The 25,966-nt window shown below is 41.4% G+C and overlaps 1 long non-coding RNA gene across 1 annotated transcript; it reads right to left on the bottom strand.

Annotated features, from left to right (window-relative positions):
* Window positions 1-886: 886 nt before the first annotated feature.
* LOC121088025 lies at window positions 887-25,008 on the bottom strand. The gene is made up of 4 exons (XR_005827809.1): window positions 24,897-25,008; window positions 6,063-6,239; window positions 4,588-4,789; window positions 887-1,005 (listed from the first exon to the last, which is right to left on the bottom strand). It is a non-coding gene; the product is annotated as an uncharacterized LOC121088025 (long non-coding RNA).
* Window positions 25,009-25,966: the final 958 nt, after the last annotated feature.

Here is a 25,966-nt window from a genome sequence, read left to right as displayed (position 1 = left end):
GTGTGATTAATGCTGCTAAATTGCAGACACAGTGTATTTATAATTTTCTCCGTCAGCTTGATACCATTTGTGCAGCATCACTATAAAAGGTGAAGGAGAGAAAAGGTGATTAATCTGGTGTCCTTGTGCAGAGCAGTATGGCATAGCTCTCCTCAAAGCAGAAGTGAAATAAACTAATGGTTTAATCTGTTTCATTTCCAGCTCTTTTTTTTTTTTTTAATCAAGAGCAGCAGATCCTTTCCCTGTTGTCTGCTTTTCTAGACAGAAACTGAGGCTAGAAACTTTCCTGCTCTCAGTTTCAAATTGCTCACTACAACGTGACCATCCAGCACTTTATTCATGTGACTTATCAAGAGCATGGGGATCTTATTTTGGCCACCCACAACAGTCTAATTGGACTGGCCTGTGTTAAAAATCTGTGCTGGATCGATAGGATGTTTCAAATGCTTTTCTTATTGCTGTTGAGCAGTTACCAGTCAAATGAGATTAAGAACAAAGAGAAGGACTCTGGAGAGAGATGTGATCGTGTTGGGTTGCAATCCACCTCCTCTACTTTATAGCCATTGCTTAAGGTGCCCAAAAAATCCCTGTAACAGAAAAGCTCTTCTCTTTTCTTCTCCTCCGTAGCAGACATCTGTTAAGGGGGGAATTAAATGAAGCTGAAGATAGTGGAGGAATTATTGAATCTATAATTACTGCTGTGCAGTCATTCTCCAGTAAAAAGGAGCCAGTTCCCTTGCAAGGCCCAGCTGGCTGCCTCCACGTCCAGTTACCAGGGGTCCTAGCGTTGCCACCATTGCACTATAGGTGAGAGCAGGAGCACCCAGCAGCTCCCTTACCACCCCCTCAAGAGGTCCTGACCCCACAAGGTGCAGCTCACCCTATTCCAGGTGACAGCAGGAGAAGCCAGGGGCAGTCAGCATTGTGGGGATCAAGCCCAGAAAAGCTGCTGCTTCTACTGCTGAAAAAGTATCATCAGCCGGCTCTGCTCCTCTTCCAAGAGACCTGACAAAAAAGTTATTTAAAAATCTGTTTAAAATTACGTATTCTCTGCTTTAGGGTTTGCTAAGCTCATTATAGAAGTGGAATGAAATTCCACAGCACGTTTAACATTTTTATTGTTCTTATTTTCTGAGCTTTTCCAAGCTAATAGAGAATGACTGATCCCACTGGTGATCCAAGAGGGATGAGGTGTAGGAATCGCAGCAGGCTGAGCACCATAGCAATACTGTGACTACCAGTTTGGCTACTTCATTGTGCAGGCTGATCCAAGGAGGGATTAAGAGGATTTTGTTTTCCATTTTTTAAGTTGAATGGGCTGAGACGAAAGCCTTTTACTGCATTTCTGAACAAGTCAGGGTATTTAGAAAAACAGTAAAAATGGACTGCACCAGAGCTGGACTTTGAGCGATATAAAATCATTTGCCATAGGAGATTGACTGTATGCAACCACCCAGCTTCCCCACTTTGATCCTTTAGTGGTCACTGATGACCTCCCACCTTCCTCCGTTCCTTACAGCCTTCTGCAGGGAGCCACCCAGCCGCTGTCTGGCAAGTAATGGGAAAAATGCAGCCCTGGAACATCCGATTGCCAGCATGTATTAAAGTCTGAGGGGTGTGTGGTTGCTCAAATCAAATACAAATCAAACATAAGCCACAGCTTAAATTTAAGTTGACCTTCACCTTCTGACAGGTTTGAAAATGATTGATTGTTTTTCATTTACTCCCCACCCCTGCCTCTCCATACAGATTCCTAATTAAGGGCAGAAGCAAAGGGAACAACTAATTGTTATCACCAGTTTGGATTTCCAGACTAAGAAACCTCAGTTCAGGGAAATGTTGTCCAAATGTTATGCTAAACTGACCCACGGCCAGGAATTTTCAACACTGTGCTCATTGCTAATCTATATGCATCAAATCATGCACATTTTTCCCTTTTAGCACCTACCACTTGTGCCTGAAGACCATTCAGCTCTTGACAAAAGCTCCTGCCGAAAAGGTGGTATTTATCTTTTCCACTAGCCAAAGGCGTGCAGGAGAGGAGACAGCAATCCTCATGTTTAATGACTGATATCTCATACTGGATTATGGACTTCTAGTACCTGCCACCACAGCCAGCTGGAGGACGTTTTTGCAAAACCAAGTCCTCAGTACCTCAAAGGTATTAGCTTTTGTGACCCTTTGACGACTACTGCTACCTTATTTAGATAACTTCATCCATATATCTACTGTTTGAGACACATTTTTTCTATGCAATTTAAGCAATGCAACTATAAAGCTCTTAATTGGGCATAGTTACACAGAAATTGAGTAACAAGGCTGTACAAACCGCTGGCAATGCCAAACACACTTTTGGCTAAGCAGGTGCTCAATTTGGCTGATTGCAAAGGGAAAATGAGCCCTTTGATTTGGATCAAGTGAAACAGTGTCCAATTTGTAATTAAACATCTAGTGCAACTCCTGGCAATTTCCATGGTAGCACAAGCACATGTGGAAGGGAAGGTTCATCAGCTGGCTCCCAGAAGGCAGGAGAAGGTAGGGTTGTCATCTTTTTCTCCCTTCCCGTCTGTAGCCCAGCAGTCATCTCAGCTGGCTTGTGTTATAAAAGACACAACTGCAAATCTTGCCTGTCTGATTTGGAGGGCTCCAGAGGGTTACCCCAACTTTTAGCTTCTCTCACAAGTAATACCAGACATCTATACCAAGCAATTATTTTATATACTTTCCCTTTAGGTCATCTTGCAGCAGGCGATTTCTCCTGTCTGTGGCCCAGCCTGGGAATCACTCCAGTCCTAGCACATAGGGATTCTCAACAGGCCAACACATTGAAGCAGTGTTTCTGCCTTAGGCCCTAGCAGCAACAACCTGGGCCAATAAATCTTCTGTCCTTTACAGATGCAAAACAATCCAGAAAAACCTGTACAAAATCTTATCTCAGAGTAGGTCATCACTAGGTTGATGATCAGATGTATTAAAGACCATTTTTATGCTCAATTGTACTCATCAGAAATCTACCAGATTAAAAAAAAATGGAAAGTTCTTTTTAATATGTAGATGGGAAAGGTGTCAGAAAGACAATAGATACTGCCAGCAATTACATGTAAGAATTTGGAAGCACATTACACCTCTAAATCAAGGATGTCTATTACTATTCACACACTTAACAGTGCCTGAGTTTTTAATTAGAGATCATAAATCATTATGTAGCCAAAGTAATAAAGTACATGCAAGCTACTAACCTAGAGACAGCATGACTATGCCAGTCCTAATTGTCAGGTATAGTTTACATCTTTGCAAAATTTGGGGAAAACAGACTGTGAAAACTGGATTTCCACAAGTAGAAGAAATTTCTTCTATCGGATGAGATCAGTCATAGAGCTGGATCCCATATGTGCATTTGTGTGTGTATCCCCACATGCAAACATTTATACAGATATACATGCATGTGAACATACATATAAGTTCCTAAGACCAAGAAAGGTATTTTTTAAAATTTTGACACTTTTTAAAGCTAATTCAGATTTTTCTCTAACTGATGCAATGAATAAGAAATAAAGCAGTTTACATCATTATCAGGATAATCCATTACCCTTCAACGTTTTGAAACTATCCATAGTTTTAAAAAACATTTAGCAAATTATGAGTGAAACACTTAAATTTAGCCTGTTGTTCAGTACGCCTAGAAGCTAACATTTAGTAATACCAATATCATGCAAATGAATTACAAAGGAAAATTTAACATAGTCAGATTAGTCTGTGTGAATGAGATCACATTTATAAAAACACATTCATATAATATATATAGTTAAAAGACTATATACAAAGAAATCTCAATAAATTGTGTCAAAAACTAAATCTTTTTCATGTATTCTTTGGAACAACCATACAAACTTCAGCTGTGAGCTCGATCTCAGCCAACAGAAGAGATTTGTTGATACTCTAGGGTAGCCAGTTTTCACAGTTCTCATTTTCAAACTTCTGCAAAGTGATAAATCACATCTGCAATTTCTACTTATTTGCTGTATTTCAAAATTACTTGGTTCAAAAATCCTTGTGAAGTGATAACAACAGTAGCTTGTCATTAGTTTAGATTACAATTTTGGTGGAGAGCGTTTCTGTTTGGGTGCTTTAGAGGATCACTGCTTTTAATTGTATGCATGATAAGTAAAATTGACCAAATCCACAATTGACTGGGATCGTCCTGAAGACAGAAGACGTTCCTCCACCGGCCAGTAGAAGGTCCAGGATAGTTCTGGGCAGACTGTAAAGTTAATTATAACTTTAGAGGTAATACCCTAACATTTAAGTGGTTGGGCTCTGTAAAACATGCAATAATTACACCCATTCTCAATATGAATTTTAATCCTTTAGAATATTTTTAAAGTACATAGATGTGTGTCTGCTGGTTTCAGTTTCCCTGTTCTGTATGTGAAGCCCTCAGCTGAGATTTTGAGGCGAGAGGTTCATTCCATCCCCTATTGAGTTCTTTCTTTCTGACCAAAGGACAAAATGCCCACCCCTCCCAAAGCGCCGAAGGCTTGACTTCGAGGCCAGAACCCTGCAAGCGGTGTGTTTGCTGTTAACCACCTTCTCTTGGGTCTCCGTGTTGCTTTGACGCCAGCTGCGGGCGAGGGGACCGGGACCGCCATCAATCCGCGCTCTCCCGGTGCTGTCCAAGGTGACGCCGCCGGCTGCCCCTGGGGCTGTCCCAGGGCACCGCACCGGCAAAACCCTCTGGGGTTCGGGGGACTGCAGTATTAAAGTCACGACTGCAACCTGCTCCTCAGTTCTAAAGGCAAAATGACACGTACAGATCAAAGCGCTGCCTTCTGAATCTTAACAGGCCCCCTCAAAACAACCCCAAACAAACAAAGGTTAACATCTGTGTTTGGAAAAACTTACGTCATTTTGGCCGTTGTCTAATCACAGTAGGTTAAAATGCATTCGGCACGATTTTAAGTTTCTTTAAACTTCCCAGAAACATATCTCTCTGCTGCCTCAGTAAACCTGGCAGCTTTGAAAGCAAAGTCAAAATTACAGGGACACAGAAGTTGCATTTTTAACAGAGACTGCATGCAGCCACAGAGATCTATTTGGCAGGGAGGGAGAAAAAGAGATCTGTGTGTATGCTCGCATACACCTCCACTGTTTCAGGCAACGTATAATTTCCCTTGTGAATAGCTATAAAGTTATTGTAGCATTAAAGCTGGATAGACCTACAGTAATGGTATTTCCTGACATTTCCAAATGTTAAAAGGTCAACAAAAACAGTACGTATGGAAACAATCTCTTGTCATTACATTCTATAGCATGAATTAAATAAACATTTCCTCTTTTTTCTCCCTTCTCCTGTCATTCAATGTAAAAATCTAAACTATGACATCAAAACAGCATGAAACCAGTAAGAGCTTTAATTAAAGAAGAATTCAATAAAAGCAATCTATTCTGTTTCAGTCAGATCCACTTTTTCTTCACTTACTGACAAGTTAATGAAATTCCAGCAGTAACCACTGACAAAAATGTGAATCTGTCCAGAGAAAGTCTATCTCAAAAGGAAGCTTCTAGTAGCCAGAGCCACCCACCCCTAACCAGTAAACATACTGGTGTCCCCCAAGGCAGCAATATTTACTGCTTTTGCTTTATGTATTGTGCAAGACCACAGCTCCCAGTGAAGCAGTAAGGTAGGCCAGCCATTGCCTTGTATGTGCCAACAAGCCCATCAACAATAACTTTTCAACTGCTTTTGAAATCAGACTAGAATCCAGTTTCTCCAAACATCAGCCTTAATCCGGATAGATCACACATTAACAGAGAGCTCGGCACTGGGATGCTCAGTGTAGCTGGGCGCTGCCCACAAGCAATGTCACAGGCTGCTTATCCGGCCCAGCAGAGAAATGCGGCTGTTTTTGCAGCATGGATCTGAGACTCCAGCTCTGCACAATGGTTGCCCTTTCTTAATAGCTTCTTGTATCGTCAGACAGCACAGATTACGTTTTCAGTGTGTTAAGCTATTTCAGTTAAGCACAACAGGGCTGAAACAGCAAAATTGTGACTCGTCTGACCTGATACTGTGGCCCTCAGTCATCTTGCAGGCTGGAACAAGGCGAACAACCGGACTGTTGACAGCAGTGCTCACCCCCAAAGCCACGGCACTGCAAAGTTCCCTTAATCTGGGTGAAAAAGAGTACCCTTCTGCATGATGAGACTGAAGGACTTTGGACAGAAGACAACCACTGCAGCTGCAAGAGAAGTGGAGATACGCATTGGCTAGTGAGAGTGAGGGACTGACCTGGTGCAACACCCTGAAAACCCTGCTTCGTTCAGAAGCGTATAGACATAATGTGCAGCCTGTGCGAAGAATTACAACAATAAGAAAGGGTGAAGGAGAACATATTTTTATGAAAGCTCCTCAGCTTGGGCCACTGATATCACTATTGCTTGGGTTTGCTGAAGTCTGGGGTGGAAGAGCCAGCCCTCCTCTGGGTCAGTTACAAAAGCCACTTAGCTCCTTTATGGACCCATGTAGAGAAACCCACCCCATCACTTCTCTATTGTTTTGGATTTCCATCACCAACCCTTTAAAACCCTGTTCTGGTTTTTCCTATCCCAGTTTTCCATCTTTCACTCTTGATTGACATTGACCCATTTGAAAATGATGACAATATTCAGGAAAACACATGAGGAACACTTGCATTACGTGCAGGTACTCAGTCCCATGAATGAGGCCACCAACAGAATTCAGAGCAGTGATCTACGCTAAGAATGGTGAGGCAAGGGCCCCAGGACCATCAGTGCCATGTTGCAATGACATCTGACAACAAACATCACCCAGAAGGATGCGATTGCCTGACAAAGAGGCAATAACAAACCAAACCTCGCATCAAAGAATCACTGCTACAAGAGTCCTAAAAAGTAGGTCTGAGGGAGCAGGCAGTTCTGCCAAAGTCAGTGAGTGAGAAAGACTTGGAGATATCTTCTGCTGCCAATTCCTGAAAGAGTTTCCTGGGCTTTCTCTGTGTTTAAATAAATAAATCAGACTGCACCCAGGATGCTCCTCATTCCATCACTAATTTCTTCTGCAGGGAATAACCTGGTAGAGCCAAAGCCAAAACGGAGATTTCTAAATGGCACCACCATCTCTGTGCTGTCCAAAGTGTGCCCCACCCCCACCTCCACTCCCGCCACTCAGGCAGTACAACCTCACCAATAAGTTATAATCAAAAAATAATATCCAGCTGTGCCTGCTGAGAAATACTTCAAGTGCTGTTGCTCACCTTGGGTTCTGTTGGGAGGCCAGTTTACTGTAGGCACCTCAGAGCTTTGGGTGTAGATCACCAACCACGTCTGGAGAAGAGCCTATTCAATACTGAAATTCTAGTCTGATCTCATGTTTTGTATGGCTGTGACAATAACTCCACTTGTGGCTCTCTGCTTTCACCATTAGTGCTGCTTCTCTTGTCCCACATCTGAAGTAGGGCCTGCAAACTATACTCCTCCTAAACAGAAGTTATTTGCCATGCTGGCTTTGGCACTTCTTGGCCTTCTAGACATCTGGTAAGTTATATTCAAATTGTTTTCCATACACAGAAAATGCACAAACCCATACAGTGGTTGCATCATGCAGTGTTACCTCTCTCCCTCCCTGTTCTAGGGTATTTTCCTTCTGGAGGAAAAATCACGCTTGCAAACATCTGGAATAAGGCAATCTTCCTGCTTAGACCCACTGCTTCAGCTGCACAGTAGCACACATCTGATCTACGTGTGGAGGATGACACTTCCGCACCTTTCACCAGACATGTAGCCTCACATATGTTATGGAAAAAGGCAACAGACTGGTAATAGTGCAGAGCATAAACTGCTAGTTAGATCTTCAAACACACCCAATATTCTTCAGTTTAGAGGAAGACGCATGAGGCTCTGAGGACAGATTAGGGTCAACTACAGGAAGTTCCATCCCAAATGTTCTTTCCAGGACCTGGACCCGGTATGAATACGGTAGGAAAAGCCTCCCTAATAAGTCAAACTCTTTCTTCTTTCACTAAATAAAACAAACATTTTTCTAACCTGTATTGTTTCTGGCTCTGCTCACTGCTCAGCCCCTTACTACAGCTTACTTCAAAATTCCTTGCTGGGTGTTTGGCAAAGCAAGTATGATCTATAGCGTGACCTTGCAATTCAGTGCACCGCTGTCATTCTGTATAATGCACTGTAAAGCATAGCTTTTATTGGAAATGAAACTGCATAAATAAACACTCTTACTTTAATGTGAAGTAAAACATTTTGCATTACAAACGTGCAGATTCAGGTTGGGATAAATTAGTTACTAGAGAGCCAAAAATCAAGCAGCAATGTGCCTTTATTATTTTGATCCTTTTAAAATGTAGACAGTGTCTAGTAATTTTGTTTCAGTTTTGTAGTCTTTCATTAGGAGGAAGATTTCTTTGCACACTATAGAGAGCTGAATGGGATTAAACCCTTCTCTGGTGCTCTCTTCATCCACATGAGCTTCAACCTTCTGCTCCACCACGATGACTATAAACAGTCACTGGTTGCATGAAGTAAGGAAAAAGCATAGTGAATCCAGTTTTGCAAACCTGATCAAAGATGAGCCGAGCTTTAGTCATCTAAGTGGAATCTCTCTGTCTCTACCGTAGTATCTTAACTTGTCTTAAATATACTGACAGCTTGTGGAAAAAACATCTAGTCAATGCATGCACTCTAACACATACTTTAATTTTGTGGTTTTTTAGCCTGTTATTAATTAAGCCATCACTGTTTGTTCAGAATTTAAGGCTGACTGCCTCCAGTGCTCTTAAAAAGCATAAAGGCAAAATTCATAGGCATCAGTCTTGCATACAGCACGAGAGGTGACAGTAACAATTATGTGTCTGGAAGGAGACACCCCAACCAGGCTGCAGACGGTTAGCTAATCTTATTCCAATGTGTCATTTTGAGAGAAAATAAACCTGCCCTGGTCATTAGCTATGTAAAATGCTTGGATCATTAGGCTAATTCTGGCAGTATTTTGCTGGTTGGGTTGGTTTTTTGGTAATATACTCACAGTTATTCAGTTAAATACCTGTGCCAGAACTTTCATCCACAGAAAATGCTGCTCCTCCCTTCTAAGCACCTTGGTGCTTTGCTGAACAGGTCGCAGTGTCACAACTGACACCCCTCAGAGAGCCAGCACCAGCCACTCAACCTGCTCTCAACTGCAGACCAGCCCCAGGGAGCTTGTTTGCTCCAGAAAATACACCCCAAAACAAAAATAAGAGAGAACATAATGAAAAACAGAGCTATAGGATAGCAAATGCAGCTGCTTTTTCCTTCCTCCAATACTTCAAGGCCATCCCTGCAATATGGATTTCATTAATGGCTCAGAGACAGCACTGCAGAATTACAAGTTCAAGATGTTATTGGAAAAGCCACCCCATGACATTTTTATGTTGGTTTTTTGGTGTGGTTTTTTTCTTTAAATGTGATCTTTAAAACCAACTTTTAAAAAAGCGATTATTTGGTGCATTTTAATACTGCCAGCCATTGGGCTGGAAGTGAGTATACGCATACGCACATAACCAACAGCAAAGACTTTCTGTGCAGCCTTCCCGCAAAATAGAAGGGGAGAAAAAAAAAAGTATGAGATGTAAGCTAGGTTTGAGCAGCAGAGTACAGCTCTTGAGTTTGCTCAACTGAAAGGTCTCTGGATCTGTCAGTCACTTCATCTGTGATTATACATAGATTGATGGAGCTCCATTCCTCTGTTCATAGTTTCCTACTAAATCACACATACAATTATTTCACAGTGCCATCATATTTGAAAGTCAGCTACTATAAACAATAAAGCATAATGCTGTCAGGCAGCTTCATGTTAGTAAACTATTAAGCCACAACTTTTTCACTGAGAAATATATGGATTTCATGTTAAAGAAAGTTTTCAACTCATCCAATTATCAGTGTTTCACATATATATAAAGCAATTAAATAAAACCACAGTGGAAACATGACATTGACGTTCTGAAACAAGCTGTAAGACACTAATTAGTACTTGAGCTGCAGTACAGCCAGTCTCGCTTCTGACTTGGCAGCCAAATAACTGCCACCCTCATCATGGCTGAGGCTGGCTGTGGTGGCAGAAGTGGGGCTTCCGCATGGCACCAGCACCAGGCTCGACCCCTCCCTTGAACCATACAGCCTCAGCTGTCACTGTGCCCCCCTGCATACCCAGTGCTCCAGAACAACCAGATCGCCATAATTCAAACAGGTGTTTTTTCATGCCTAGCCAAAAAAAAAAAAAAAAAAAAAAAAAATTACAGTGCCTGAATTTGTCACAAAGAAAACTCCTTGGTGTGTAGTAGGATACTATATCCTCAGCCAGGCACAGTCTGCCACAGCCCAGCTGTCCTCAGCCTCGCTGAGGCTGTCCAGCTTCTCTCATTGAGCGTGCAGGAAAGCACAAACGGAGCTGGCTGAACCTGACGGGCCCCTAAAGAGCTGTTCATAAAGCAACACTACTGGACACATCACCTGAAATGGAAAACAACAGGAAATGTTTCAAATTATGTGATGCACTGCTGCACTCTGGGACAAAATAACATCCCGTGTTTTGCCTGCTGAGACAGGAGAGACCTGCCCAATAAATGCAGGCTGTCCAATCACTTGCAGTGCATCTAGAAAACTATAAAAGACAGCTAAGAGGCTTCTACTCCAGAATATATTTATATATAAATGCTCTACACTTTATATACTCTATACATATGTGCCATAACAGGTTTCCTTGGTCATTTGTGATGAACCATCCTCAGCTGTCCCAGTACTGCCTATTAAAGAGAACACTGAATATTTAAAATCTGCTTAAGTCTTCTCACACACCACTGGTATAAGAATATTAAACTCATCCTTTCAGTCTTGTATTATGTATTCTTCGCCAGATATATTTTTTTTTTTGTGTGTGTGTGTATGCACAAATCCCAAGGCATATGTGCAAATTAGGATTCCTGTCCCATGCCATTCTGGGCACATGTCTCGTTTACATGCTCATTTAAAAATGTGAGTCTTGTCATTTCAATCTGCTACAGTAATTTAGCTCTAACGCGGAACTGGTGCCAGGGTTTTGAAGGGTTATTTTTCCTCTCCGTGGACAAACTGCTATACTGAAGTGGTTACATTCCTATTTAATGGCATGAAGCCACTTAAAAGAGTTAACCTTCTTTATGCAAATGTTAACAATTTTCTGGTAAAACCATTCCACTTAAAATAAAATAGAAAACCAACTGGTGCTGTTACAGAAATACACAGGTACTCTGAACCACAGCATGAAGGCAGAGAGTGCTCTTCAGCTCACATCTATGTCACAGCAAAATGCTGGGCATAAGCTCCGAAATAACCAGATTGCTCTGGATATGTTTGCAAGTAAAATGAGTTTACTGTTAGCTCCATGTAATTATGTCTCACAGCATTCCCAATTCTTTTCCCTTTGCGTAGCGTTACAGAAAGCAACACAGGAACTCATCATGCACCATGGATGGCTAAAAGAGCATCAGCAGCAGTCTCAAAGACAGGTAGACAGCTCTGAGGCCAAAGCAGAGGCCCAAAGCATACCAGAGGGTAAGAAATGTGCTGGAAACTGGGTGCCACGTCTGGAAGATGTATAACTTCATCTTGCAGATGCTGAGCTGAGTGGCCAGAGCAGTTGTCTTCAATTATGGTGAGAGCCAAAGGGTGGAGAGAAACAAAGAGAGTAACAAGAACTAGATGCTGTTCTGCCAGCTCCTGAAAGATTATATGTTTATTCATTTTGTTAGTTACCAAAACACCGAGTGTTTTCAAGAGAAATCTAGACTTTGTATATGTCTGTGTGCAATACAAGTGCACAAACTAATCAGCGTCCAAGACGGTAGTTAGCTGTAGCGGATGCCAACAATACTGATGTTTATTATTTATAATACCCTCTTGGTCAAAATCCAGGAACCTGGCACATGTACTGAGGCATTCTGAATTTCCCAAAAATTATCATCATGAGTAACTTGGCGATTATTATCTGCAGAGCACCCAAGTATGTGCTTTGTAGCACACACTGTCCTTGTCCTAAATGCTAATACTCCTATTCTAAATACCACTTGTCAGAAGAGAGGACATTTGGGCAGGGAAGGTTTAGGGTCAGAAATGACATGATTTATGGCAGAAATATCATAATTCTGCTCAGTAGACATTGGCACTTCTTCAGGAAATATTGATTAGATGGTGAAAAGCATAGCTTGCTCCTTTGTGGAACAATTCACTCTAGCTGGGCTCTTCACACTGAAATATATTATATATGAAGCAAATGACAGGCAGAAAACTCAGACTCAGAGAAGACTGTCAACCCACCCACACCCTCACTGTCTCCCACTTGCAGCACTGCCTTAGGCCATGTAAAACATCCCTTTGAGGCACAGGCACTGCAGCTACAAATGAAAAAATAGACCGATTTTAGCTCTAGGCCTGTGAATCTCCACATCCAATGCCATTCACAGCTCCCTTTCTCCACTGCCTCAGGTTTAAGTGTAACTTACTCCCAAGACTGTGCCTCTCCCTGTTGGTAGATCTTCTGTCACAGGGCAACATCCCTCCCTTCCTCCTGTCCATCACCTGGTTTAGGTCTGAGCCACCATTGCAGAGATGCTCTGCCACCGCCGTGCTCCTCCGTGTAGCATTCTCAGGCCACCTGCTGCTCAAAACATACCTATGAGTCACACCAAAACAAAGCTGTACCAGCCCATATGATTTGTTTTACCATGCAAGGGCAAGTTCCACTGCCGGCACTCAAGCGTCTTGTGATTAGTGTTTTTTCCCTTTACTGTATCAGGTCTGGTTTAAGTTGTAGATATTAATAGTTGACACTGCCCTGTTACTTATACTCTAAATCACCTTGAAAACGCTGGGTGGCATTAAATAACAAAGTAAGTATGTGCAATAAAATAAATGCATTGTATATACTAGAAGGATAACATTCTTTAAATGGCTGGAATCCCAAATGAAGCATGAATAAGGAGCAGCGTAACACCTTTGGAGAGGGCGAATCTGAACCAGCCAAATTATGGGTTCTCAGCTTTTCAGTATGTAAGAAATCTGTAATTTTATTTGTCATAACTTACAACAGGCCTTGAATATTTTTATCCCTCCTTAACTAAAAGAATAAATCAGAGAAATTCATGGTGTTATGCAAATGGAGATACTACCAGTTCAAAACAGAGGGAATACAGCTTAAGGCCTGGCTCTTTGAGATCTTAAACTTTCAAATATGGGGGGGGGGGGGGGGGGGGGGGGAAGGACTGGTATGATTAATTTTTCTACCAGTTCCAGAAAAAAAATGGATATAATAAATTACAGAAAAGAGAAATCTATGGAGCTTATACCTAATACCCATCAAATGGTGTAAGCAGCAGCACTGCCAGCTGTGCACATAAGATCACACTTTTCTGGTGGATTAAGGGTCTTTTGTTAAACCTTCAAAGTTTCAAAACTTGCTGTTCTGAATTCCACAGCCTTTTGAATAGTTTGTGAAAACAGTTCACCAACACACACAATAGTTCAAACACCGTGGTATATAATACAGAGTATGGGCTGGCATCAGTCACACTCTTGGTGTTGAGGACACTGTGGGTTTATTATAAACTGTTTACCAAGGAGAACATTACCTGGAAAGAAAAGAGGTTGCATAGATTAAAGTTTTTCTTCCAGATCAATGAATGCCTTATGTTTGAAAGTTACTGCTACCACCAAATTGTTCACATGTGCAGGGCTATGTTATAAAAATGATACCACTGGAGTTCAAGAGGTATTAAAAAAGCAACAGGCAAAATCCTAGCCAAAAAGATATTTTATCTTTGTAGACAGAACTTGGTAAACTAAGTTTCACATTTTCCTCAAAGATTTTCTACTCCTGATGGAATACGCAGATGATAAAAAACACGACAGAGTATTCAAAAGACGGCTGTCAAAGATTCTTACTTTTCTGCAAACATAAACATAGCCTGTGATTTGGCAAATGAACATAATGTTTTTATGGGTTTATGGTTAATTTTTCTAATCCTGACCATGATGAAAACTTTGAACAACCAATACATAATTTATACCTGCAATTTGCTAGAACTAGAACTGTTAACTAGAAACAGTATTTAGTTCTCCCTCTAGCTCCATCCTATCCTATTTACATTCTGATAATCTGGTTTAGAATAGTTACCTTATAGATTTACAAGCGTCATATGTGGTCACACGAAGAACACACTCTTTAAAATATATATTTGAAGTATTGTCCCAAAATAATGTTATGTTTGTTTACCTAAAATCTATCTCACACATGCAAAGTATCAAGAGTCATTTGAAACTTAAAGATCCATAATAAAGTTCTGAACAAGAAAAATAAAGGCTATGAACATATGCTTACAACCACTCTATAATTATCAACAAGGCTTTCTTTATGAAACTCTTGTTTCCCTTAGTTGCTGCTTTAGTTAAATCCACACAGGACTACAGAAAGGGAAACATCTCAGTTCCTGTATAAAATACAATCTTTTCCCTCAATGGCAAGAGGAAAATCATGATGCATAAGAATTCTTTAATATATTTGCCTTTAGAGTTTATTGACTTTACTTCTACTGGTATTTTACCATGTAGAAATAACATTTAGTTACCAAAACTGAATCCTTGCTGACTTAAAAACCCATCCATTCAACTACATTTTTGAACAAGTTGTATTAATTTAAGCAGCATGAAGCTAGCTGGGCAGAGCGAGCTAAGTCAACCAGCTACATTTTAAAGGTTTTCTTTATTAAAAAAAAAAAAAAAAAAAAAAAAAAAATCAAGCTAAAAATGCGTACCATAAATCAGGATTCAGTGACTGAAAAGTGGAGCAAACATCCCTCTGGGATAATAAATCAAGTTAGTACTTGAATTTGTATCATTTTAGAACATCTTTCAAATTTATTTATTAGGTAGCTGAATGATTTTATCTTATCCATGCGTATTCATCTAGTTCTGCCTGTATCAAGCTGTTCCAGACGGCATCTCTTTGAGCAGTAGCCTGTGCCATGTTGGAAAGGGGCTGCCATTGATGAACATGTTTTTGATTTTGGAAAAGTGAGCTGTCTGCCTTTATCATGGATTAAGGTATCATTCGAAGGTACATAGTACGCTCGGCTTGGAGCAGGCCAAGGTAGTCTCCGTCCCTGCCAGCCCTCCAGCCAGGTTCTCCATCTGGTTCTCATAACGCGCCCCAGCTACATTTCATCTCGTAAGCTGAAGAGATGATGCTAGATTAAAAGCAGGCCCAGCAGCGATAGGTTTCAGAAGTTGGTGCAGGTATTCTAATTATGTAACACATGTAGTCATTTCTGGTACATAAATTGGCTTCTTACTGGTACGTATTTTATTGGTACCGGATTCTCCAAGAACAGGCACTTTAAGGTAAATGGCAACAGCCCCGACCAGTGCACCAGGGTAAGGAAAACTTCACAGAATCATGGAATTATTTGTGTTTTGCCTCTTCAGTCCACTTTTAACTAAATACTGGAAGACTAGCAAAGAGCAAGCTGCTTAAACCCTTGCAGTCACAAAGATGTCTTTCCCCTGGGCAGGAGATGCTGCAAGAGGACCTGTATTTTCTGAATTCTACTATGTTATCAACTGCATTTTCAACACCACAGCCTCTACTTTGCAGCAGACGTCACCCCAGAGCAGATCCTCAAGCTCACACAAAGCCCCCCAGAGTTCAGTGGGATTCAGGGGCTGTAAGCTTCCTAACTGGCAGTTCCTATTACAGCAGTGGGGACAATTGTACCAAGAACATCTGATTTACAGTAGCTATAAATACTTTTTCAAGAGGAGCATACAAAGCCGTATAGCAAGTATTACACTTGCTCAGCGACATCCTTCTGAGTATTGGCTGAAATGACTTCCATTGTATTTGAAATAAAAATGATTTGTTTAGGCCAACATTCAGGAAAGCATTCAAGAATAAGTTTAAATAAAATAAGCTAGATGTAGAATAAAATAAATCATCTAAAGTACACAGAAATATCTGGCATGGAAATTTTTTGAACCCTTTTTAGTAGATTTCTGACATACTTAAAACAGAGCAGAAGTAATGAACCTCCTAATGCAAGGAATCACATGGTTTCTCCAGCAAATAGAAGGTAAATAGCCTCTCAGTTGAAAATTGACAATTTTAAAACACCACCTCTCCAAAACCAAAACAAAGTCAGTTTGCCAGAAGTGGTGCAAGCCAGAAGTGACTGTGTAAGCTATTTCTCTACCCTAATGAAACAAGCACCAGCCCTTTATGTATCCAGCAGATAATTGGGCTTATCAAGCACAACACAGAATTTCTATTGATTTGGCTGTAACACAAGCCAGCATCTAGTGCTAGTGTCATCTCAGGATCTTGCCACAAGGACAGTTATATTTGTACCAAGTGCCAGCTCTGCCATATGCCACTGCAGTCCAACCTATTAAAAACTACTGATCAGCTCTGTGACTTTTCCCGTGCCCACCCCCCCCCAGCCTGTGAACACCCAGTGAACTAGCCAACTGCTTGTTTTGATACACAGCAGACTTGAAAACTCCCCAATTTACCTAGGGAGATTTTTAGCAGGTTTCCTGGATTTCTCACTCTCGCTTAAACCAGTGTGTCAATAAACAGAATACCTTCATGCTTAGTATGAATTACATATTTCTCCTGAACTGTCCTGGAATCCTGAACTTCCACCTGTCCGACATGAAAGGAGCATTTCACAGAATTTACTGTTTAGTGGAATCTACCCTACAGGATGCCTTTTTCTTTTTTTCCCTTATCCCACAGGAGGGTAAGGCTCCAAGTCTGTTGAAAAAGTTCAGCGGGGGACAGCATTATACAATTTCTGTGTGCATTGTAGCCCTATATTTAAGAACGCATTTAGTTACAATTTATTTCCATGGCCTGTTTTCTTTTTCAGCAGCCTGTGTGAATTCTTTCAGGATGACATTAAATCATTCAGCTGCACCCATTGTGTTGGATTCAATATAGAGTGGACCAAAGAACGTATAGGCTGAATGCCACTCTGTCTCTTAGGAATTACATGCTTGCTAGAAGTAAATTATGGTGTATTATAATACTAAAATATTGTCAGGAGTTGTTTGCGGCTAAACACTAAAACAAAGTAATATGTGGCAACATCTGAGACACAACTGACTTAAAGCGACTTGCTCCAAGGAATTAGTTACTAACCAAAATGACTGCCATTAACTTGTTCTGTAACAAAACTTTGCACAAAAGACAAACAAAAACACTTTATGTGGCCATGGAAAGCCCCATCCTTAGGCTAACACTCAGACAGACGTTGGGTCACCCCTCTCAGCCTCCTCCACTCCATCTAAACTGAATAAACCAGGTACTTTACTTTGAAGTTGATCCTCCCCACCTAGGCTTGAGCTCTGCGTTGATTTGTTTCTGTGCTCAGTGCCACAAGGCAACTTTGCACCCCCAGTGCTCCCCATATGCTCTGAACTACTTTCATTTACTTTTCCCTTTTCATTTTACCCTCTTTGTTTCCCCAAGCCCACTGGAGCCATCCTGACCAGAGTCTCTGGATGCTATCACAATACAAATAATTTGAGGTGAAAAAGGCTCCATTCTGAAAGTGAAAGAAAGTGGACCCTTGGAAAGAATGTGAACCTTTCTAGAATAAGTAAATGTTATTCAAATAACTTGCTTTTGTCTCTCTCTTTATTTCTTTAAAGTTAATTACAAAGAAAGAAGTCACCAGGACAAACATTCCAGGAGTCTCCTTGGTATATATCAGGCAGCACACACACTGCACACCAGTAACAATGAAATGACCCCTTGAAATACTGCATTTCTTGCCAAGCATAACTTCTTTGAAGAGTTTAAACTTCACCATTGGCCAAAATTTGAGAGCTGAAAGTCCTTCTTTTCTTAGTTCAAGTTGGGGCATGATTCAGAGAAAGGAGAAGAGGCTAAAGCAACCCACCTCAGCTGATGTTTTCAGTAGAAAAGCAGCTCCAACAGTTACAAAATATGCTCTCAGCCTCTAAACCCCCAAGTTCTCCTCTGGGATTAAAACTATCGGACTCCTGTCATCAGTAATTTGGGTGCATCTCTTTCCCAGCATGCCTGTGGAAACATCTCTCTGTGTTTGGCCAGGGATCCAGACCTGGGGTCCTCACCAGGCCAGAGTCTGAACTAGAGGACAGAGGAGCAATGTCAGAACTGGCTCGTGACAGACCCCATTTGGGTTGTACTGCAACGGTCCATCAACACACAGAAATTGGAGTCACCAAGCTGAACAGCTTAATTTAAAAACAAATGGAAAGCAAATACCACAGAGCCTTACTCCTTCCGCTCAAGTTTACAGCTTTGTTACTGTGACTCCTGTGCACTTGATAGATTGGATACTAATGGGCCACAGGAAACAAAAACAGATGACTAACATTAGCCAGTAAGTGGAAGCACCAGGGAAAGCCCAAAATAGGCTGCTTTTAGCTCGTCCATGTTATCCAGCTACTCAGAATAAGCACAAACACTGAGAAAATTATTCATAATTTGCACTTAAATAGAATCTTCTATTAGAGGGTATCACAGTAGTTTATGACTATTAAATATTTGGTACTAATGGGATAAGCATCTGACACTCATCTGCAGAGAAAAACGCATCAAAGAATAGCAGACAGTCAAACTCCATAAGTGTATTGCACATGCCACTGTGGGTGTTGCTGAAAATATGGAAAACATTTAGAAGGGCAAGTGAAAATAGCTGTAATATAAAATCCCTTCTGTCATAAGACTTCAGAAAATAGTTACTCTCAAATGTTTTTCCTTCCACACTGCTTTCTGTTATGTAAAAAAAAAATAATTTCCCTCTCTCCACAATCTCCCTCTTCAAAAGAAAATGAGTGTTTGATTCCACCAAAACAGTTCAGTGTCATGAAACAGATCACTGTTTTTGAGGAGAGGAAATCCCAGCTGTTTTCCTACATCTTCTGCTCACAGAACTTAAGTTGCTTTGGGCAGATACTAACAAAGTAACTGCACAAAGTGAAACACTTTAAAAAATCCAAAATAGGCCAAACAACTGTCACTCTCCCCACATCCTGCACACTCAACCCTGTGAATCGAAAGTGTCATTTGACACTAAAACCTCTCCTGTGGAGTTTGCCTCAGTTTCTTGCCTGTATTTAGAGAAAATAAAAGGAAATCACCACTGTATCAAACAACAGAAAACGGTTCAGCACATAGAGTAAGGTTCCCAAGTGATCTACACTGGGACAGTTACAAGGGATGTGTACCAAGCAAATAGAGATAAAGCCTGCGAAGACTGAATGCCTGTTTTGTAGGGCTTCAAGCAGATAGCCTTTCACTTGCATCTCCCAGTCCAGTTCACAAAATAAGCTGCTGCCATCTTATGGAAGAGACCTCGAAAAGCACTTGGTCCAAAAACAATTGCTGCATTTCTTCATCTCCCTTTGTTTACTTTGTGATTAATAACTGTTTTGACAAAGAATTTCCTTGCTTTGCAAAGATCTGCCTATTGTGGTGAGTTATCCTTTGTGGAAGTTCCTTTCTCACCTATGATTTTACAGTAATTTTCAGAGTATCCAGGAAGTCAGACGGAGTAGTGTACCGAGAGAGGGAACAAACCAGCCAGGCTGTTAATCCTGACACTGCCTCGGACAGAGGTTTCTTGTACGATACAACAAAAGCCAGCTGGAGCCATTCAGCCACTACAGGATAAAGTCATCATTTCTGCCCAGTCTTAAGGCAGTCATTCTGTGTGCTCCATCTCTGGCTTTCTCTACACGGCCAGCTTAAACCAGTTTAACCAAAACTGTGGGTTTTAACATGCTTACTAAAATCAACGAAAACGTACCAGCTTAAGCCTGAAGCCACCATGCACACAGGGGTTCAATTTCTCCATCTTTAAGGCACAAATAGCTACATTTGCAGAATGTCAGGGAGCTTTGCCGAGAGATTTTGCCTTTGATCTGAAAGGGAAATCTCTTTGCAAGCTTCTGTGTTACTGCACGAGAAAAAAGCAAGATTTCAGATAAGGACTGCCTGTGAGAGTGGTCAGCAAGGCTGACACTGTATTCAGGTGAATGTAGGACTCCCACGAGTTCAAAACACTTGTTGCTACCTAGGATGCAATATTCAACTTCAACATTTAAATCAAAAACATTTTTGGAATGAGTATGACCAGCATGAGAGTCAGGATAAACGCACGAGAGAAGCCAAGTGTTGTCCTCTCCTCCCACAGCAGCTGCACTGACCTGCTACCAGTGAGCCCGAGCTCCCCAGTCCTTCTGGGGCTACGAAGGGGTAAAATACAATCACTGGCCAGTCACTTACTTCCTTTAATCTGATGTGACCTCTCCTTTTTCCTCCTCCCTGTGAAAGAGTTTCCCATCCACTAATAACCAGGGAGAACATTATGAAATTCCTACTGAGAATAAACAGCTGTTAGTACCTAGATTTTTAAGCTGTATTAGCGTGATTTAGGTAACATCCAGGAATCCCCCATTTAAGCAGCACCCAAGAACCCTCCAGGAGTTAGCTGAGATGACATCTTGTCATTTGATAGCTATGTCTAGTAAATACCAAGTTCCACCAAAATTGCACAAAGTAGAGAAGTTACGGTCCTGTATCAGTGTGCAAAAAAGGCAAGTAGGAAGATACGGAGCTATACAGACATTAATCCCAGACAATGCAGCAGAAAGATGATACAGTATGCCATTTTAAAATATGCTTTCATTCTTTATTCACTATGCTGTGAGGAGGCATGAACCAGAAAGCATAACTACACCAGTGACTAAAAGATTGCTAAAGGCTCTTATAACTTCCAGAGTTGCACGTAACTGCACAAAATGGGTCAAGTGAGTGACAAATGGCCCCATGAGTCAAGATCATAAGTCTTTAAACAAGATTGGCCAAAAGATAAAATAGCTGGCAAAATTAAACATTTTTAACACCATTTATTGGAAATGAGTATCAGGAACATCTGCTTTCCTTCTCTGGGACAAACACAAAGTAAGTGGTGAGGAAAATGATGTAGTTTTTCAGCTTTGACACGTCATGATCAGATAGTCTGAAGAAAAAGCCCACACTACATGGTACCCATAAGGCCCATACATTAAACTGACATTGCTCAGAAGCCAAATGTCAGCCAGGAACCTCGGACAGTAGTACAGGCATGACATGGTAGGCACTCTCTCTTCATCAAAAGTTTGTAAAAATTGTTAGTCACAGCTAGTAACATGAAAAAGACAAAACCCCAAAACTGACAAACCACTGAGAAGGGCAAAGAAACCCTACAGAGACATCACAATCATTTGGCAAATTGAATCCATTGAAAGAGCACATATATCCAATGCTCTACATCATCTTTTCCAAGAGCAAAACTGTAACTGAAATCTGTGCTAATCCAGAGGAAGCATAATTGCGTCCTCTCCCTTACCCAAAGCCACAGCACTAGAGCTACAGTGCACGGCCAACCCTGTACAGGTACTCAAACTAATGGCTCCTGGGTCAGGCCATAATCCCTATTTCCCCATCCTCCCAGTGTGCCTAAATGAAGCTCATACAGAGTGTCACTGAACTGTTACAGGGAAGCTACAGCTACTGAACTAGGGGGAACGAACTGGTTTGGGTTAAGGACACTAGGTAAGAACTCAGGCATGTTAGGTCAAGCTGCAGGTCTCTGTCTCCTTGTGGGCTTTTACACAAATAATTTGTGCCCAAATACTCAAAGGGAGTTTGCCACCTAAATGCTTCTACAGAAATCAAGACCCATCTTGCAGTGACTCAGCAAGCCTGTCTCAAAGCATTGCAGAGGGTTAATGACTGTGGAGAGCTCACGTGCTACGGGAATGGATAACTGCAGGTGCCCAAGACAAATATACTACCTTCTTTTTCTCATATCAGCTTGGAAAGTCTAATTTAGCTATGCCCAAAAATATCTACTTACAACATTTGCATTGGTCTTTAAATAAAAATTCCAGCACTTTCATAGCCCCTTATTAACCGAGAGATATAAAATTTCAGTAAGGAAAGAGATTGTGGTTTCAAGGGTCTACTTAGTCTCTAATTACACCATAAAAGAAAGATTATTTTTTTTTACATATAAATAAGATATGAAAAACACATTGCCTTTTGTCTTTTCTTTTTTTTTTCTTTTACTTTTACTTTCCTAACAGGCTCCTCTAAACAGTTTCATTTAAAATAGCTTTTCTATAGTGCTCAGTGTTTTCTTTGGCATATCTAGAGAGCTGGGTTTTGGGATAAAAATAAATTGTACCAAAAGACCAAAACAGGATTAGGAGATTTGAAAGGACTTCGTAAAAATCAGTTGTGCACAGGCAAAGGGGGAATTTTTCAGTAGGTCATTTTAAAGATAAAAGCTCTGGAGGAAAGATTTCTGCTTGGTGGCAAACTCATCTAAACCTTGCAAAGCCTACAGGAGAGTCTGCAAGGAAGGCAGAGGTTACAGAGCATGAGAACATGCACAAATTCTCACATCTTAAAGCTATTTTACAAAAGATTAGGTAACATTTTTCGTACGATGCGCACATGCGCTTAAGCAATGGCGTAGTCCTAAAGCGAGACCTTTATGTCAATCTGTCTTACAAACAGTTTGGGGATGGGGGAGGCAGAAAGGAGCAGATTCTCTCTTTTAACATTCACAGACCTGCTTTTTCATCTTCCCCCGCCCACCCCTGATTTTCTCTCTCACTTCCCCGTATCAGTTATGCTTTAAAAATATCTAGGGATCAAGGTGGATAAAGGGTGCATCCTACTTGCAAAGATGGATGCAGAAGACTGCTTGCACTATAGGTGTAAGTCAAGCTGCAGAGGATTTATTTCCAGCCCCTCTAGTACACTGGTAGCTGATAATGTAGGATGGATTTGTCTCTTCTGTGAGAGAACACAACACTCTCCTTCAACATGGTGCACGTTTCTAGAGCATGACGCGAGCAGCAAAATGTTCAGAAGGTACATAACCCCTTGCTAAGAGATAGCAACTATTTTATTTAAGAGTTCTCCTATTAATCAGAGTAATTCTTCTTGCAATGCAGACAGTGAATGTCTGCAAGTAATTACAAAATATCATGGTATTTTTTAGGATAAGCTGCCATCAAACTACGTTGCTGTCTCAGTGCCATGTAATTTCTTCCCTTCCCATTTTCAGCCATGCCTGTAAGACTGACCATCCCTAAAATATTTCCAATCTAATCTCCTTTTATTACTAAATTAACATTAGACCTAGAACATTCCACTAAGTATAGGGAAAACACACTAACGTTAATCGCTTTACATGTGGTCACTAACATATTAATAGCAGCTGCTCTAGCAGGTTTCTGCCACACAGCATTGCCAGGGCTAAGCGTGGCAGGAACGCGTGCGGAGCCATCACGCGCGGGCCTGGGTCAAGACAGAAGCATAAGCACAGAGTAAACAATAAAGCATGAATTTAAGTAACTGAACGGAAACAATTCTCAATTACATGATTTAATTAGAGATAGGAAATAAACTCAAACACGGTCTGCCATAAAAAACTGGGGGCTCTTCAGCATTTGTTTTCCCTCGATGTGTTTTCATGCATTTCCAGGTCTGCTGACTTGATTCCTGCCGCACTGCAGCAAGGCACAACCAGGGCTGATCATCCCCGAGGATTTGCCTCAGCTCAGCAGTGGCTACTAACAATACCACAGCTTTTTAGGACTCAGTTAGGAGACAAAACTCCAAGCAGACATTCTGAAATATATGTGGTATCCCACGGTTGTTAAATAGAAAACTCAGGTTTCAATGAAGAGAAAAAAAGCTTTAGAGGTGTCTTCCTGTACACAAAATAAACACACACAGAGCAGTTAAGCTGCTTTTCTTGGAGCCACACTGAGAACTAAGTCTACTACCAGGTTTAAGCTTTTTTATATGGTTCATTTCCACAAACACTAATGCATTTAAAAAAAAAAAAAAAGAGGTACAGGCTCAGGGAGAGATTACATGACTAGTTCTATACTGTATTACCCAAAAAGAAAAAAATTGAAAAGGCATCACTTGTCAATGAGCAGCTTTCCTGTCAGTAGAAAATGCAACTGCTTCTTTATTTTACCCGTCATAAATAAAATACTGTTCAGCTTGGTTCCATTAGGCACATAGGCATCACCTGGCAAACACAGATTTGAGCAGAAGCCCCAGCTAAGGGAACACACTCTCATTATGGCAAAGGAAATAAAGGTTAAACAGAAGGACAAGCTTTCCATTATTAAGGTTCCAAAAAAAGTGGGAGGGGTCATCTGCGGAGGCAATAGAATCTTCATTGTTGGGTTTCTTGTAAGACTATTTTGAATACATGAATGGTTTGAGTGTACTTGATCCTTCCTTAGGGTAGAGAGAAAGACTACCATGGTGTCTTAAAGTCCTTTCCTGCTCTGTTTTCCCAGCCTAAGTCTGCAAACAAAGGATGTATTCAGACTTCAAGCTAGTACGATAAAACATTCTAATCTGTATACTATCAAGTTATTTTGACTTCTATAGAGGGCATGGCAAACGCATGCTGATGCTTCTGTTGCTTCTGACTACTACTGTGAAAAACATAGCAAATAATTTCCACTAAGCTCAGAAGACTGCTACTTGTATTTTGAGGAATGCAAAAGAACGGAAGCGCTGCAGGCCTTCGGGTATCACTGCTCTGCTGTCTAGCCGCAGCTTACAGGGGAAACTTCATTGCACTTCTTGATTGCTCTAGCCTCACACAGTTTGCCTCTCCCCTCTAGGCAAAAGGAAATTGCAAGACCAAAAAATTGCTTTTTCTTACTGTCTAAAGGGAGAAGAGAAGCCAGCAGCATATTCCCAGGATTAGACTCACCTGCTGGCTCAGTCCGTAGCAATCTGTTAAGCCAGCCCATTGCGTTTCATCACATTGACCTGTGAAACAGCAGAAGTCGTCTTTATTCCATGTCCCAAGAAGCGTGCAATCCTAGGAGAAAAAAAATAGCATGGTAGGAAGGTGCTCCTGCCCCTGGAGCCAGGTCAGTCAGTCAGACCTTGCAGCCAGAGCAGGTCCATTCCCAAGTACGCTCCCTGCGGCACCAAACCAGAGAAGACCCAGGAAGCAGCCTGGTTTCTGGAGGGGGGTGTTCAACCATTGAACTCTCTGTTCCTTCAGATGGGGTGCCACCGGTACCTGAACCATCTCCCACATCTGTGTCACACCAACAGCGTACTCACACCCTTACTCATTTACCATCTTTCTACCTGGATTGCTACATACGTAGAGGGAGGACAGGCATTCAGGCCTGACACAAAAGGGTACTGTTACATCTTCTGGTTCACAAAAGAAACAGCAATATGCCAAGATAATAGCATTATTGCGGCCATTCCGTGGACCTGGAAAAGGATTTCCGTGCCTTAACACATGCCTTTTCCAAACAGATCTGCTAATTTAGTAAGCCTTCACTCTCCTACAAGCTTTTACACAAACAAAACCGTAAGTTACAGAAAAGCCTGTATGAGTAATGACTGTGGTCTTGAAAACAATTTAATTCAAACATTATTGCCAAAGCTTGAACACTCCCAGTGCTCCAACAGATTACTTTGGGAACTGAGAGACCATTATTAACACTTCCTAAAACCCAGAAGGTCCTGTACTGAACCAGTTTGGCTCTGCAACTTTCTAGACTCTTCCCTATGTGCCCTGTGGCTACATTTAAACTCCGCCACCTGTGAGGACATTTTAGCCCCCAGGCCCACATGGCCCAGCTGCCCTCTGATCCCAGCTCAGGATGAGACCTGGGTCTGTACCTTTGCCTTGTCCCAGGGGTCCTGGCAGAGGGACACCAGTGTGTTGCAGGCCAGACAGGAGCCAAGCACCTGAGGGGAGCTGCTGATGAAGTGTGACCGCAGCACGCTGTGGGACAGGCATGCTCCACAGCTGTG

Source organism: Falco naumanni, chromosome 4 (assembly GCF_017639655.2).
Source record: "Falco naumanni isolate bFalNau1 chromosome 4, bFalNau1.pat, whole genome shotgun sequence".
In the NCBI taxonomy this organism is placed as follows: domain Eukaryota; kingdom Metazoa; phylum Chordata; class Aves; order Falconiformes; family Falconidae; genus Falco; species Falco naumanni.
The sequence above is the reverse complement of the archived record's forward strand: the minus strand, read 5'-3'. Positions and strand labels throughout refer to the sequence as shown.